Consider the following 14,123-nt stretch of genomic DNA (forward strand, 5'->3'; position numbering starts at 1 on the left):
GGACTCTTTTCACAATATGCTTCTTTCTAAACACCTATTTGTTTGGTAGCCATATAACACATCTCGGAAGATTACAGCTTTGTTCATCTCAATTGTACTTTCCTGAGGTTGTCTTGAGATTCTAGGTGGGGGGTAGATGACTTAATGACCATCTGGGAAACTCCCTGCCCAAGGGTCTCTAATGCACCAGTTCTAGCATTTTTTTAATTAAAAAAATTAATTGAAGTATAGTTGACACATTGTATATTAGTTTCAGGGTGTACAACACAGTATAGACAATTCTATACACTATGAAATGCTGACCACGGTAAGTGTGGCCACCATCTGTCACCATTCAAGGTTATTCCAATATTATTGACCATGTTCTCGATGCCATGCTTCTTATCCTCTCATAGTTCTGGCCTTTCTGTACCGATGCACAGAGGGACTGGTTGCAAATGCAGCCTGGCAGCCCTCCTCTCCCTCTGGTGCTGTGTGATGATAACAGAGGTTAGAACAGGGCTCCCAACTTAGTGTCACAGGGCCAGGTGTGCGTACAAAGGAGTGACGCAGGCTGGATAAAAGAACAACTTCAATCGGAGCTTCAGTATAAATATGCTTCTTAGCGCTCTTTCCTAAGAAAAAAATAGCACAGATGTGAGGATAAATGGCAGCTGATGCTCAGGGGCGTGAGGGGATGATGGTGAGCCCTGGGGACTCTGGCAAACAGAAGGGGGCATGTCCCTTCTCAAAATGATCAGCGCTCAGCTCCAGCAGGTGGGTAGCCGCATGGGGATGAGGTCCTGAAATGACCAGATCTGATTTTTTTCAAGAGAAGTTGGGAATCTGGGTTTTTAGGTGAAATCACCTGATTTTTTAATGGCAGCAATCAGTTTAAATTTTTTTGCAAATGCTCCACCAAATAAACAAAACATACCAGGGCCAGATTCAGTCAGGCAGTCAGTTTGAAACTTCTGTCTTGGATGATTAAAGGATCCCATGATTAAATGTTTTAGAAAATACTAGTTTTAAAAAATAAAATAGGCAGAAAAAAACCAGGCAGATTTTTGTTGTTTTTTAACTATAGAACGTAACAGGGCTGGGGCACCTCGATGGCTCAGTCGGTTATGCGTCTGCCTTCAGCTTAGGTCATGATCCTGAGGTCCTGGGATCGAGCCCAAGGGCGCACCCCCTGCCCAGCTGGGAGTCTGTTTCTCCCTCTGCCCCTCCCCCCCTGTGCTCATGCGCACACTCTCTCTCTCTCGAATAAATAAATAAAATCTTTTTTTTTAAAAAGAACTTAGCAGGGCCCTTTAAATATTAGTAAGATAGATAAATACTTATAGATACTGTGTATTTGGGTCTCCAACTCAGGCTCATTGCATGGCCTAAGACAATGTCTAAAGATGGCCAAGTGTGCATTTTCAGTAGCTCATTTGGTTTCATTTTAGCCTGTGGCTTTTTCTGACCTTTCCCCTGAGTTCAGAGGCACAGTTCTCTGAGGTCTCAGAGCCCGTGCACCCATGCTGACAGGAGTGGAACTCAAGATCAGAGACAGCCTGTCCCCACTCTGGAAGAATGCTCCCATTTTTCACCCAGCTCAATTTCTAGATTCTAGAACAGTTCAGCTCTATCCAGAAGCTGCAGTTCCTCAGCTAGGTCATCTCACCTCCCACAATGAGTTTCCTCATTCTTGCTTTTAGCCCATGTTCATCATTCCATGTTAAATCGGCCTCAAAGCTCACCACCACCCACCCCTCCCAAAGTACTTCCTGACTTGCTCCCTCCTAGCCTGCCTCCCTTGCTGGTTCTGATAACCTCATAGAAAGACTAAGCCCATACTTAGGGCCCAGCAAAGCAGAAACCAAAAAGAGAAGAGAAGCACAGCTCTAATGAATGTGTCCAGAAAGCTACAACTGGAGAATCTAGAAAGTTTTTAAAATGTCAGCAGCCATGTGAACCTTCAGTGTGGTTTTATTTTGGATTACACCCAGAGAAGCCAGACCGTCATCTTTTCAGGGCTTGGGGCCTCTGCTAGCATAAATGGAATTGGTGTTTTTTTGGACTATTTTTATATGTTTGTCATCTACAGCTTTCCAGCAACCAAAAGGAATTGGTGACCACCTGCCATAAAAAAAAACTCACATCTATGACGAGGGCTGACATGTGGCATCTGTCCCTCCTCTGCAGCACCCCTGCCCTTATCTCCAGCTAGGCTTACTGCCAACACCTCTGAATAGACCTCCTGCTTCTAACACCCCTCGCAGGGCCATCCTGTGCACTGCTGCCAGAATAATCTTTCTAAAACACACAGTGATTATATTACCTTCCTGCTTTTTGGTCATTTCCACCTTCATGGCAAGCTGCCTAAGGCATAAACTACACTTCTTTATATTTCCTATGTCGTGGTGCCTCTCAGACTTTGATGGGGAACTTATTCCAAATGTGACTGCCTGCTTCTCATCTCCAAAGACTCTCATCTAGTAGGACCAGGATGAAGTTGGGAATCCACCTTATATTTCCAGGCACGTCCCCCCAGAAGGCTGTGGTGCCAGAGGTCTATAGACTACACTACAAACTGAGAAGCGTTATCTTCTAAATCTGGTAAGGACCTAATAAATGGATAAAAGTTGAGTCATTCTGAAATGAATTTGTCTGTACTTTATCTGCCCTGAAAAGATTTTCTTTTCTTTTTACAAAAATTTTTATTTACTTATGAAAAAGAAAGAGGGGAGAGTACACAGGCACAAGCAGGGCGTAAGGCAGAGGGAGAGGGAGAAGCAAACTCCCTGCTGAGCAGGAAGTCCAATGCGGCTGGATCCCAGGGCTCCCGAGATCATGAGCTGAGCTGAAGGCAGATGCTTAACTGACTGAGCCACCCAGGTGCCCCCAAAAGATTTTCTTCCCCTTTCCTTCACCCCAGAATCTAGTAGAGTATTGATTAATCTCATGCTGAAGTGATTTTTAAAAATATTCAGAGAAGAAAAAAGGAGGAAGGGGCATCTCAATGGCTTCCACTGCACCCCTGGGGGGTTAGAAAGGTGGTACTGCAGAGGCAAACGGTGTTGTCAGTGATGTCTGGCCGTTAAGTCTTTCCCATCTTTGCCTGCCCCACCATTATTTGCCCCTCCACTGCACAATGCCAAAAGTAGCTATAGTTGATGGAAATATATTTTAGGCCCTAATTTCCCATCTGAATGTTCACTTTCTTTTTTTTTTTTTAATTTTATTTATTTATTCACGAGAGACACACACACAGAGAGGCAGAGACACAGGCAGAGGGAGAAGCAGGTTCCATGCAGGGAGCCTGACGTGGGACCCGATCCCTGGACTCCAGGATCACACCCTGGGCTGAAGGCAGGCAGTCAACTACCGAGCCACCCAGGCATTCCTGAATGTTCACTTTCTAAAAAGAGAAAAGAGAGCCAGAGCCGGAAGGTGCAGCAGAGAGCAGCAACAACATTAAAAAATAATACAGTGTGTGTTTCATTGAGCAGTTACTATGTACTGAGCCTTGGTAGGCACCGTGCACATATAATCCTTAATAACCTGCAAATGGGTATTAAGTGTCCCCATTTCATAGATAAGGAAATTACCTGCCTACCTTCCATGACATCACAATGACTCAAGGAAAGGCAGTTAGGAAAAAAAAACAAAAAACAACAACAAAAAAAAAACAGGGTATTAGGGACACCTGGGTGGCTCCATGGTTGAGTGTCTGCCTTCGGTTCAGGTCGTGATCCCGGGGTCCTGGGATCAAGTCCCACATCGGGCTCCCCACATGGAGCCTGCTTCTCCTTCTGCCTATGTCTCTGCCTCTCTCTCTGTGTCTCTCATGAATAAATAAATAAAATATTTTAAAAAAAAGAAAAAAAACGGCATGAAACATAACCACTTATTCCAGAGTCAACCATCAGGCACGTTTGTAATGAAGCTCCAAAAGGAGAAAGAGCCTAAAGAGGGAAGAAAAGCTCAGTCTAAAGGTGCTCCCTAAAGGGGTAGGAAATGACCCTTCTGGTCCCAAGAGCTCATGGACTGACTTTTTCTGGCATAGGTATGAATATCCCAACAGGCCTTAAATGTTGGGGGCTCTATGATCTATTCATGTCATTACCAGCCAAAGATGAGTCTTTAAAGGTAACTGACACCGCCTCAGGCACTGATTCCGTTTCATTGATCAATCAACGTTACAAGCTCAGAAATAAAAACAACTCCCTGGCTCAGACTACCCATCAGCAAAATTGCTGTAATCCCAGGCTTGAAATCTCTGCTCACCTTGGGGGTCCTCCTCACCTATACTCCTGAACTGCAGAACTGCAGTCCTTCTGGCCACCTGGTGAAGTTCCCTCTCTGGGATTCCCCATGCTCACCAAGTGGCTCCCAGATCCTGGCTGGCATCTCTGCCCACCCTCCTTCACTCATTCCTGCTGTCCTCCACTCCTTACAGGTTCTCCTGTCACAGGACTGACAGGCTTGGTTGCATGACAAGGGTGTCATTCCTGCCTCCAAGTGGACGTGCTGACTTCCCTGTTTTGCTTCCAAAGTCACCCCACTGAGTGCTAGGATTTGTTATAAGGTGCCCAGCCAGAGTGGCCTCTGCTCTGTGTTCTCACTCTTCTACTTCATAAATATTCCTCTCCTGAGGATCCCTGCCTAGCTGCTTTTGGGGCCCACTGTGCTCTGCTGCTTTGAGAGGCTCGCATGCACACTGATGGTCACCCTTTCCTCCTTGGATGAGTTCAGAGCTGTGCAGTTCAGAGCTGTGGGCAAGGGGAGCCCTGAAAGCTGGCAGGATTCGGGTAAATCGAGGGGGGCGGGGGAAAGCATCTTCAAGTGAGGAGAACGTCAAAGCCAAGGTGTGGGACAAGGCGTGGGCAGCAGTGTGGACGGGAAATGCCATGGAAAACCAGCCTTAGCAAAGCAGAAGGCTCACAAACAACAGCATCAGGGGCCAGGCTTAAGAAATTTGATGTGATTTAATAAGCCAGAAACCATGTGGCTATGTGCATGGGGAAAGGTCGTGATGGGAACCGTGTTTCAGAATAAATAATCAGGCAACAGAAAAGGGGGCTCATTAGAGGGGGCTTCGAGAGGCCAGGATGTCAGCTTGGGGCTCTTGTGCTCGTTTCGTTAGCAGCTGAACCACCTGCTCCCCCGCATCTGGAGAAGATGGCCTGGACGCCCACCGCACACCCCGTGTGATGTCCGTAAGCTCGGACTCCGTCCCGGTCACGTCCCGGTCACCCTGGCCCGGTGTCGAGCTCTGCTAAATGCTCGTTCTGCTTCTTGCAGTTTTTCCTTCAGCTCTGCCTCAATGGTGACCAAAGTGAAATATGTTCGATCTAGGTATGAATTTAGGTCTGATTCTGGGAAGGGGACACCGGTGAGGGTCAAGGTGGGAGGCATCTTGTGGGGTGGCACGGCCTCTCAGGATGAGTTCTGTTGCCCCAAGTTCCCACAACAGCCTGCAGTCTGGTGCCGCTGTGTGACATGCAGATTGTCCTCTGTGGGGCCGCTGCCGAAACCAGGGGCTGATGGGGACGCAGGCTCAGGATCTGTCCCCACAGAACTAATCTGGCTCATCATGACTTTGAATTTCCTGACCTCCTCAGCTCTGAATTTTCAGAATCAGAGCTCCTTCTTGGGTTAGGTACTGTTGTTCAGATGGTCTGTTTTAAAAGTAAGTTATCTCCTGATAACTTATCTCCGTCCTGAGATGGGTAATATTTAGCTGGAATAGCTCAGCATGGGTCAGGAGAGGGTGGAATTGTCCTACCAGAGAGTCATAAAAGAGGCCCTGGAGGTGGGACACCTGGGTGGCTCAGTAGGGCACTTGGGTGGCTCCGCAGATTAGCATCTGTCTTCAGTTCAGGTCATGATCCCGGGGTCCTGGGATCGAGTCCTACACTGGGCTCCCTGTGGGGAGCCTGCTTCTTCCTCTGCCTGTGGCTCTGCCTCTCTCTGTGTGTCTCTCATAAATAAATAAATAAAATCTTAAAAAAAAAAAAGACGCCCTGCAGGTACCCTCAAGTTCAACCAATTCAACTACCTTACATGACAGGAAACTGACGCCAGAGTGAGGAGGTGACCTCATCATGGGCACAGCGCCAAACTCCTGACAGTAACAAGAGGTGAGTCAAGTTTCCCAGCTTCGAAGCCAATGATCTTTCCTGATGCATCTTTCCAGCAGGTGTTTATTGAGCACCTACCACGTGCCAAGAACGTGGTAAGAGCTGGGGATACTGTCATGGAGGGTGAATAATAGACCCCTTGGCCCTTTCACACGACCTACCTGTACACATTAGCAACATGAATGGGCTCCCTGACTGGCCACCTCCCGGTGGGGCACAGAATTAGGAAGTGTTGATGAGTGAGAAGAAAAATGGAGAGGAGTGTCTCTAATGTGGGCTACTATCTACCCATCCACCGGCCCAACCTAGGCAGTAAAACTAGCTGTGGGGGTACTTGGGGTGCTGGGCCTGGTGGTAGTACCCAGGGAACATGGTAGGAGGGTGGGGCAAGAAGGATGGGGGAAAACAGTGCAGATGGCTGGAAATAGGCTTGTGAGGGCTATGAGCGCAAACCCCCCTCTTGCATGTGAGCTGAAGCGGGTGGTGGGGCAGGTACATCGGACTTCTTAACGATACATCTTGATGCTATTTCTCTGGGGCAGGGCAAGGGGAGCACCGGAGAAGCAAATGGCATTTAGCAGCTGTTCTCCACAGTCCCTGCCTCTGGGACTCAGCAGCTGTACCCCTCCCCACTCCTGTCCCCACCCCCAGGGCTGCTCCCTCCAGGGCTCCTAGCCTCAAGCAGTCAGGCCTACTAAGTCAGAGGGGAACCACCTTTCCCAGAAACTAGAAAGCTATGCTGTGCTCTTGATTCTCTGGGAGTCATCGCCACCATTTTATTAAATTCCAGGAAAACTTAGTGGAGATCTGAGAGCTACAATGAGCTTAAAAGAAAAACTAAAGCTTTCTCATGAACTGATGATAACTAATAGGAGAAGTGTCAACCAACCTGCAAAGGGAGTCAAGGGCGGTATTATTTGAGCATGACAGAGTCATCTGCTGTTCTAAGAGCCATGCCAGAAAGCCAGGCACCCTTTGGAGACTCAATCCCAGCACCTGGGATACCATCCAGCACTAAGTAGGCCTCTCTTCCCTTGCAGCTAAGCTCTGCCCTGGGGCCAGGCAAGGGTAGCACTGGATCATATGAAGGGCCACTCATTTTTAGCTACCTTCGAGGTTTCTGACTGCCAGGATGTCCGGGCACTGGATCCCCACACCTGTACCTCTCACAGCCACATGTTCAGTGGGATGTGGTCTGAGAGGTTCCCAAAGATGCTGCACACAGGTAACTTGAGTCTGGCCTAGTAGGGCTGTTGGAATTCTCAGTGGCATTAGAGTCACTCCTTCCCTCTACTCTCCAGAAAACCTGTCAAAAGTCAGATTATATACCATGCAAACCATTATACCCCTCTCTCTACTTTTGTGAATATTTAAACATTTCTAAAGTAAAGTAAAAAAAATGAAGGAACATTAACTGGCAGGGATATTTCATTTACACATCTGTGCCCATTAAATTGTGAATTCACATTCAACAAGTTTATTGAGCTTCTAGTATACACCAAGCACGGAGTTGGCCTTTTAGTTTCAATGCTGAAACTTTTGCCTCACAGCAGTGGATGCGATCTTTGTGGATGAGCCCTAGGCATTTTACTTTGTTCAGGAGATTCTCATATGCAGCCAGAGTGGAGAATCACTGCTCTGAGGAAAAGATGGGGAAAAGAGCACATGAGTGGGCTTGGGTCCTGACTCTCACCTTCATAGCCATGTGGTGTTGAGACCCTCACTTGCATCTTTGGCTTTCAGGTTGGACTTTCTTCCGGAAAATGGGAGGATGGAACTTGATAGTCTTTGAGGTCCTTTCCATCACTTTTCAGCCTCTTGGTTCTGAAACAAAAAATAAATTCCCTTTCAACTCCAACATTCTGTGATTGTACAAGCTATTTTATGGCAAGAGGAACAACTAGAGACTTTCTGGGAGTCCTTGAAATCAATACTGCTTAGTCTGTCATCCTGTCCTCTATATGTACTCCTTTTACTCATCGGCTCTCCATCAATCTCGGAGTTAATCAAACTTAACAGAAGACAGTGGCAACAGCAAGGCCTGCTCCCGGCTGTAAAAGATGCATTAGTCCCAGTAATGGCCCATCTTCCCCAGACCACTTCCTCCATCTAGATGTTTATGGGATTGTGAATCAAGGGTTACCCAGGCAGGCAGAAAGGTGAGGGCCTGGTAGATGACAAGTATGATGAGAAGGGACCAGGCATCTCTATGAAATCCCAGCTCTGGCAAGTAACTCAATGTGTTCTGAGTCCCAACCCAGGAGAGACCCCCCGCCCCCAGTCCAGGCACCCAGAAACTGCAGGAGAGAAATGGCCTTATCCATTTACTTCTGCCCAGGTCATGGTGTCACATAAGAGGGACACATGCCCCACACTTCACTGGCTAGTAATAATGCAGGAAGGGTTTTGAGTTCACCCTTTTGGCCAAAATGGAAGATTATTTAGAGAAGAAATACTGTCAAATATATATTCTAAGAAACAAATTTCCTTTCTCATGATAGCTCTATTCCTTTTTTTTTTTTTTAATTTTTATTTATTTATGATAGTCACACAGAGAGAAAGAGAGAGAGGCAGAGACACAGGCAGAGGGAGAAGCAGGCTCCACGCACCAGGAGCCCGATGTGGGATTCGATCCCGGGTCTCCAGGATCGCGCCCCGGGCCAAAGGCAGGCGCCAAACCGCTGCGCCACCCAGGGATCCCGATAGCTCTATTCCTGAAAATGCTGTGTTCAAGATGAATGTATGGAAATAGAACAGTTCTTTCTTCTTTAATTGAAGTGACACTTACCAATTCTGATTTTAATTTCTCTGTATCTTAGTCTACTAGTTAGTAATACAGAAACCAACATTCAAATCCAAGGAAGCAAATCCTTTTGTAAAGGATTAGGTTAAATTATTTGAGGACAAATCATGTCTTTTTTAATTTTAAAATATTTTTGGTAGAAGGCTTTACAAGTCTTTATGATTCCTTAAAGATTCAACTTTCAATTTATGCAAGGTCAGTTTCCAGTGGGCACCCACAAGTCACTGTTCCCATTACTACATCGGGAAGATGGGAATATAGTAAGTATGTATGTGAGTGGCAAGTCTGTGTTAAAAGGGTACTATATGCTCACCTACCTAAGGGAAGACCAATAGGTAATGCTTAAAACCCAAAGCTGAAGAAGGAACGGTGTATTTTGTTATTTAGAAATATGAAAGTTGATAGCAAATAAATCTAATAATAAGTTTAAAAGGGTGGCCTCTGCCAAGAAATACCATAAACCAAGTAAAGGGATCAATGACAAAATGAGAAAAAGTATTTCCAATTTAAATGTCAGATAAGGGTTCATTACCAAAGGATGTAAAGTTTCCAACGGAGAAAACAAAAAGACCAATAATCACAGAAAAATTCATTAGAGATATCAGTAATCATTAGAAAAAGAAATAAGAATGGTTCTTGACAGGGGCACTTGGTGGATCGGTTGAGCGGCTGACTTTTGATTTCAGCTCATGTCATGATCTCAGCATCATGAGATTGAGTCTTGCTCCAGTCCTCTGTGCTTAACAGGGAGTCTGCTTCTCTTCCTCTTCCTCCGCCCTTTCCCTTACTTGTGCATGGTCTCTCTCACTCTCTCTCTCAAATAAAATAAATACATCTTAAAAAAAAGAACAGCTTTTGACCTTATGGTGCTTAACGTCACTCATAATAAAAGACACAAATTAAAACTATACTGAGATACTATTTTTATCTTATCAGATTGGCAAAAATCCAAAATTTAAGAACACACTCTTGGCAAGACTATAAAGAAACAGGTACCCTCATACATTCCTAGTGGGAATGCAAGTTGGGCCAACTTGCATTTGGCCCAATCCCTGGAGAAGAGAATTTGGCAATATATAGTAAAACTGTTAATGTTTAACCCAGCAATCTCATTTCTAGAAGCCTACCACAGAGATACACTGGCAAAATATAGAAAGAAATATATACAAGGCAATTTTTTGAAGCACTATATGTAATAGCAAGACTGGATACAATCAAAGTCCCCATCAAAAGGGATTGGATGAATAAAGTATGGTAGGTCCACAAATTGGAGTGACAAGCAACTGCAAAAAGGAAAGAGGAACAACTATGTTCTCCTATGAAGTACTAGTCTCTCTACTTTTATATGGCTAAAAAAATTTAATAAAAAACTTTTAAAATAGAAGAAAATGATTACTTTTAGGGAGTTAAACAATAGAGCAATTTTGGAAGGATTGCTTTTTTCATAACAATCACTATAGAATCATTTGACTTTTTATACTATGTACATGTAAAAATAAGTATATTTAAAAATTAAAAGTGAAGAGGACTGCCATGAATATAATACTTAATGGTAAAACTTAAGAAGCAATCTCATTAAAGGCAGAAATATCAATGATGCCTGCGCTTCAACTTTCTACTGGAATCTTAGCCATTACAATAAGACAAGAAAAAAGAAATGGACTAGGAATAAAAGACAAAGAATGACTGTTGTTTGCAGACAATATTAAATGCACAGATAATCCAAAATAATTTACTAATAATTTTTTGTAGCAAAATTGCTAAACATAAGAGCAAGACACAAAAATAAATATTGTTTCCATATGCTGGGAACTAACCAGAAAATGTGATAAAACAAAATTTTGTATATAGTGGCAACAGAAACTATTAGGTATAGATAAAGAACTCTAACAAAAGATGAGATATTTATGAGGAAAATCATAAAACATGATAGAAGAACATAAAAATAGATCTGATTAAAATCATAAATGTGAATTCTCCCCAAGTTATTCTCTAAACTGAATGCTTCCAACCAAAAGCTTAACAGATTTTTTTGTGAAAACAGACAAACTGATATCAATTCACAATTTTATTTATTTATTTATTTATTTATTTATTTATTTATTTATTTAAAGATTTTATTTATTTATTCATGAGAGACAGAGAGAGACAGAGAGAGGCACAGAGACACTGGCAGAGAGAGAAGCAGGCTCCATGCAGGGAGCCCGATGTGGGACTCGATCCCGGGTCTGCAGGATCATGCCCTGGGCCAAAGGTGGTGCTAAATTGCTGAGCCACCCGGCTGTCCTCAATTCATAATTTTAAAATTGTGAAAAACAGTTTGAAAATAAGAAAGAGAGTCAGACTTAGTTTTACCATATTAAGTTTTACCATATATGAGTTTACCATATACAAAGCTTTAGTGCCTAAAATAGTGAAATATTAGAGCAGGGATAGAAAATAGGGATCCCTGGGTGGCGCAGTGGTTTGGCGCCTGCCTTTGGCCCAGGGCGCGATCCTGGAGACCCGGGATCGAATCCCACATCAGGCTCCTGGTGCATGGAGCCTGCTTCTCCCTCTGCCTGTGTCTCTGCCTCTCTCTCTCCCTCTGTGACTATCATAAATAAATAAAAAAATTAAAAAAAAAAAGAAAATAAAACAATGCAACAGAACAGAGATCCCAGAGACAGGCTCATATATATTTTGAACTTGATATGTTTATTATACAGATGACAGTTGAGAAATGATGTACTACTCAATAAATGAAGAAATTGGTTTGCCACGTGGGAAAAAAAATGAAGTTAGATTCTTACCTGACACATATACAAAAATAAGTTCTGGATGGATTAAAGACCTAAATATGACATTAGAAAAAAAAAAAACAGAGGGAATACCTCTGTTCTTGAGATAGGGAACACAAGACAAAAAAGTACAAATGATAAATGAAAGTATTGATGACATAAAATTTTAAATTTTTTCTGTCACAAATGACCCCATAAACAAAGTTAAAAGATGGGGGTATCCCTGGGTGGCTCAGTGGTTTGGTGTCTGCCTTCACCCCAGGGCAGGATCCTGGAGTCCTGGGATTGAGTCCCACATCAGGCTTCCTGCATGGAGCCTGCTTCTCCTCTGTCTGTGCCTCTGCCTCTCTCTCTCTGTGTCTCTCATGAATAAATAAATCTTAAAAAAAACAAAAAACAAAAACAAAGTTAAAAGATAAGTGGCCAATAGAGGAAAATATCTGTGACATATCAGAATACATAAAAGTTCATATCAGAATGTGTAGAGAAGTCCTACAAATCAGTAGGAAAAACAACCTAATAAAAAATTGTGCAGAGGATGTGAAACAATTCACAGAAGAGGAAACCCAAACCACAGATAAATATATGGAAAGATATCCCCAATAGTTAGGCATCGGAGAAATAATAAATAAAAGCAAAATGAGATGCTATATCACACTAATCAAATTGATGAAAATGAAAAGTCTGACTGTGAGGATGTCGGGAAAGTTCAGGGCAGCCAGTGGGAGAATAAATCAATACAACACACTTAGAGATAAAAGTTAGGACATGGTCCTACCTAATTGAAAATTCATACATTGTATGACCCAAGAATACCAATACCCAGCCTGTACTTCCAGATGTACACCCAAGGAAATTTTCACACATGAACAGAGGGAGGCCTACGTGGAATATTCATTGTAGCATTTAAAAAATAGCAGAAGAAAAAAAAGAGAGCTGGAAATAAATTCAATGAGAAAAGTAGGGTTGGGGATAATTAAATGTGTTAATAGTCACACGGTTGAATACCACACAGTAATTAAACTGAATGAACTAGATCTATGTACCCTCATGGAAAGATCTAAAAAATCAAGTAGAATTTTAAAAATAAGTTCTAGAGAGCCATCTCTAGTATGGTATCATTTATGTAATATGTAATATTTTTAAAACCTATAAATATATATAATTTTAATGAATATATCAAGAAATAAATGGGAATCAGAAAATAGAGACCAGCTAGACAGCCCTTTATAGAAATTTTGCTGTGAAGGGGAGGAGATTGCTGAAGTTGGAGGTAGAGATGTAGTGTCTGAGGAAGGTTATGACATTTTTTTTAATGGATAATGCTAGAGTTTGTTTGCCTGCAGACAGGAATGAACCAGTAGAGAGACAAAATTGTCGGTGATAGAGAGCAAAATCCTCAAGAAGGTGGAGCGCAGGAGGACGCTACCGTATTTTGGGGAAGAGATGGTGTTTGAACCACGGCAGTGGGATGCAGTGGCCATGAATTTGCAGGTGTTTAGGAGGCAACCCCTCTTCCAGGGCGATGGTAATTGCTGGGTGGGTGGGTGACAATGTAAAGGGGCATCTGGTTTGATTAAAGGAAGAGACAAGAGGACCTCTGAGCAATGATAGGTCTTGTGCTTTCTGAGGGTGGCGGACCCTATTGTCACTCCTAATCAACTTCTAATCTACTCCAATAATCCACCTTGTGGATTTATCTGTCCCCTGGAGCACCAGCGTCTCTCACATACCGGGCGTTGGTCAAGTCTGCTCCTGGAAACGCTCCTTGCGAGGGTCCAGCCCTGCCTCTCCAGCATCCTGGTTCCGTGATCTTCTAGAGCAAGTCATGCCACTTCTCTGGGCCTGTATCCTGCCTCCCCCGTGGTTAACTGCTGGGTTGAGACTTCTAGGGACACACACAGCGACATTCCTCCGGTGGGCCCCTCCCACCCAGCGCCCCGGGCTCTCAGCTCCAGTCCCTGCTATCTCACCACCCCTCCCTCTCCACGCGGGCTCGCGTTTTCTTCCTGCTTCAGGGCTCCACGTCTCCCACCAGCGGCTGCTGTCAAAGGGGGCACCCACTCGCCCACCTGGCCAGCCCTGCAGAGTCTGGACCCTTCTGGAGCTAACAGGGAGCCTGGGGCAGGGCACACGCCAACAGTGCGGCCAGCCTCAGGGGCCCCGCGTCGGGGACTGACCCCCCTACTCCCTGCGTGAGCACCTGCCTCGGGAGATAGGCCGTGGGCTCCGGGGCGGGGGAGGTCCTGTGTCTGCGAGTCGGGGTCTGGCACGCCCTGGCGAGCGGCTCCTGTTTCCCAGCTGGCGGTCCCGCTGCCCTCCTCCCTGCCCACGCCCCCACCCCCAGCCTCTGGTCCTCCTGCGGGCTGAGCCCCGGGAGCCTCACTCCGCCCCCCTCTGCACGAGCCAACCCGCGCGCCCAGGGGCTGC

The 14,123-nt window shown here is 44.7% G+C and overlaps 2 long non-coding RNA genes across 4 annotated transcripts in view; one reads left to right on the forward strand and one right to left on the reverse strand.

The window, feature by feature from the left end:
* LOC144307126 (uncharacterized) overlaps positions 1 to 14,123 on the reverse strand; it is a 14,264-nt gene continuing 141 nt past the window's right edge. Inside the window, exons 1-4 of one of the 3 annotated variants that reach the window (XR_013374072.1) lie at positions 13,897 to 14,038; positions 13,427 to 13,581; positions 7,804 to 7,934; positions 1 to 614 (exon numbers count right to left, since the gene is read on the reverse strand). This is a non-coding gene — a long non-coding RNA (uncharacterized LOC144307126). Of the gene's footprint in view, positions 615 to 7,803; positions 7,935 to 13,426; positions 14,040 to 14,123 lie in introns of those variants that run through there. The other 2 variants (XR_013374071.1, XR_013374070.1) reach the window with 2 other exon arrangements.
* Positions 2,103 to 7,970, forward strand: LOC144307127 (uncharacterized). The gene is made up of 4 exons (XR_013374073.1): positions 2,103 to 2,583; positions 5,114 to 5,325; positions 6,041 to 6,110; positions 7,854 to 7,970. It is a non-coding gene; the product is annotated as an uncharacterized LOC144307127 (long non-coding RNA).

Source organism: Canis aureus, chromosome 38 (assembly GCF_053574225.1).
Source record: "Canis aureus isolate CA01 chromosome 38, VMU_Caureus_v.1.0, whole genome shotgun sequence".
Classification (NCBI taxonomy): domain Eukaryota; kingdom Metazoa; phylum Chordata; class Mammalia; order Carnivora; family Canidae; genus Canis; species Canis aureus.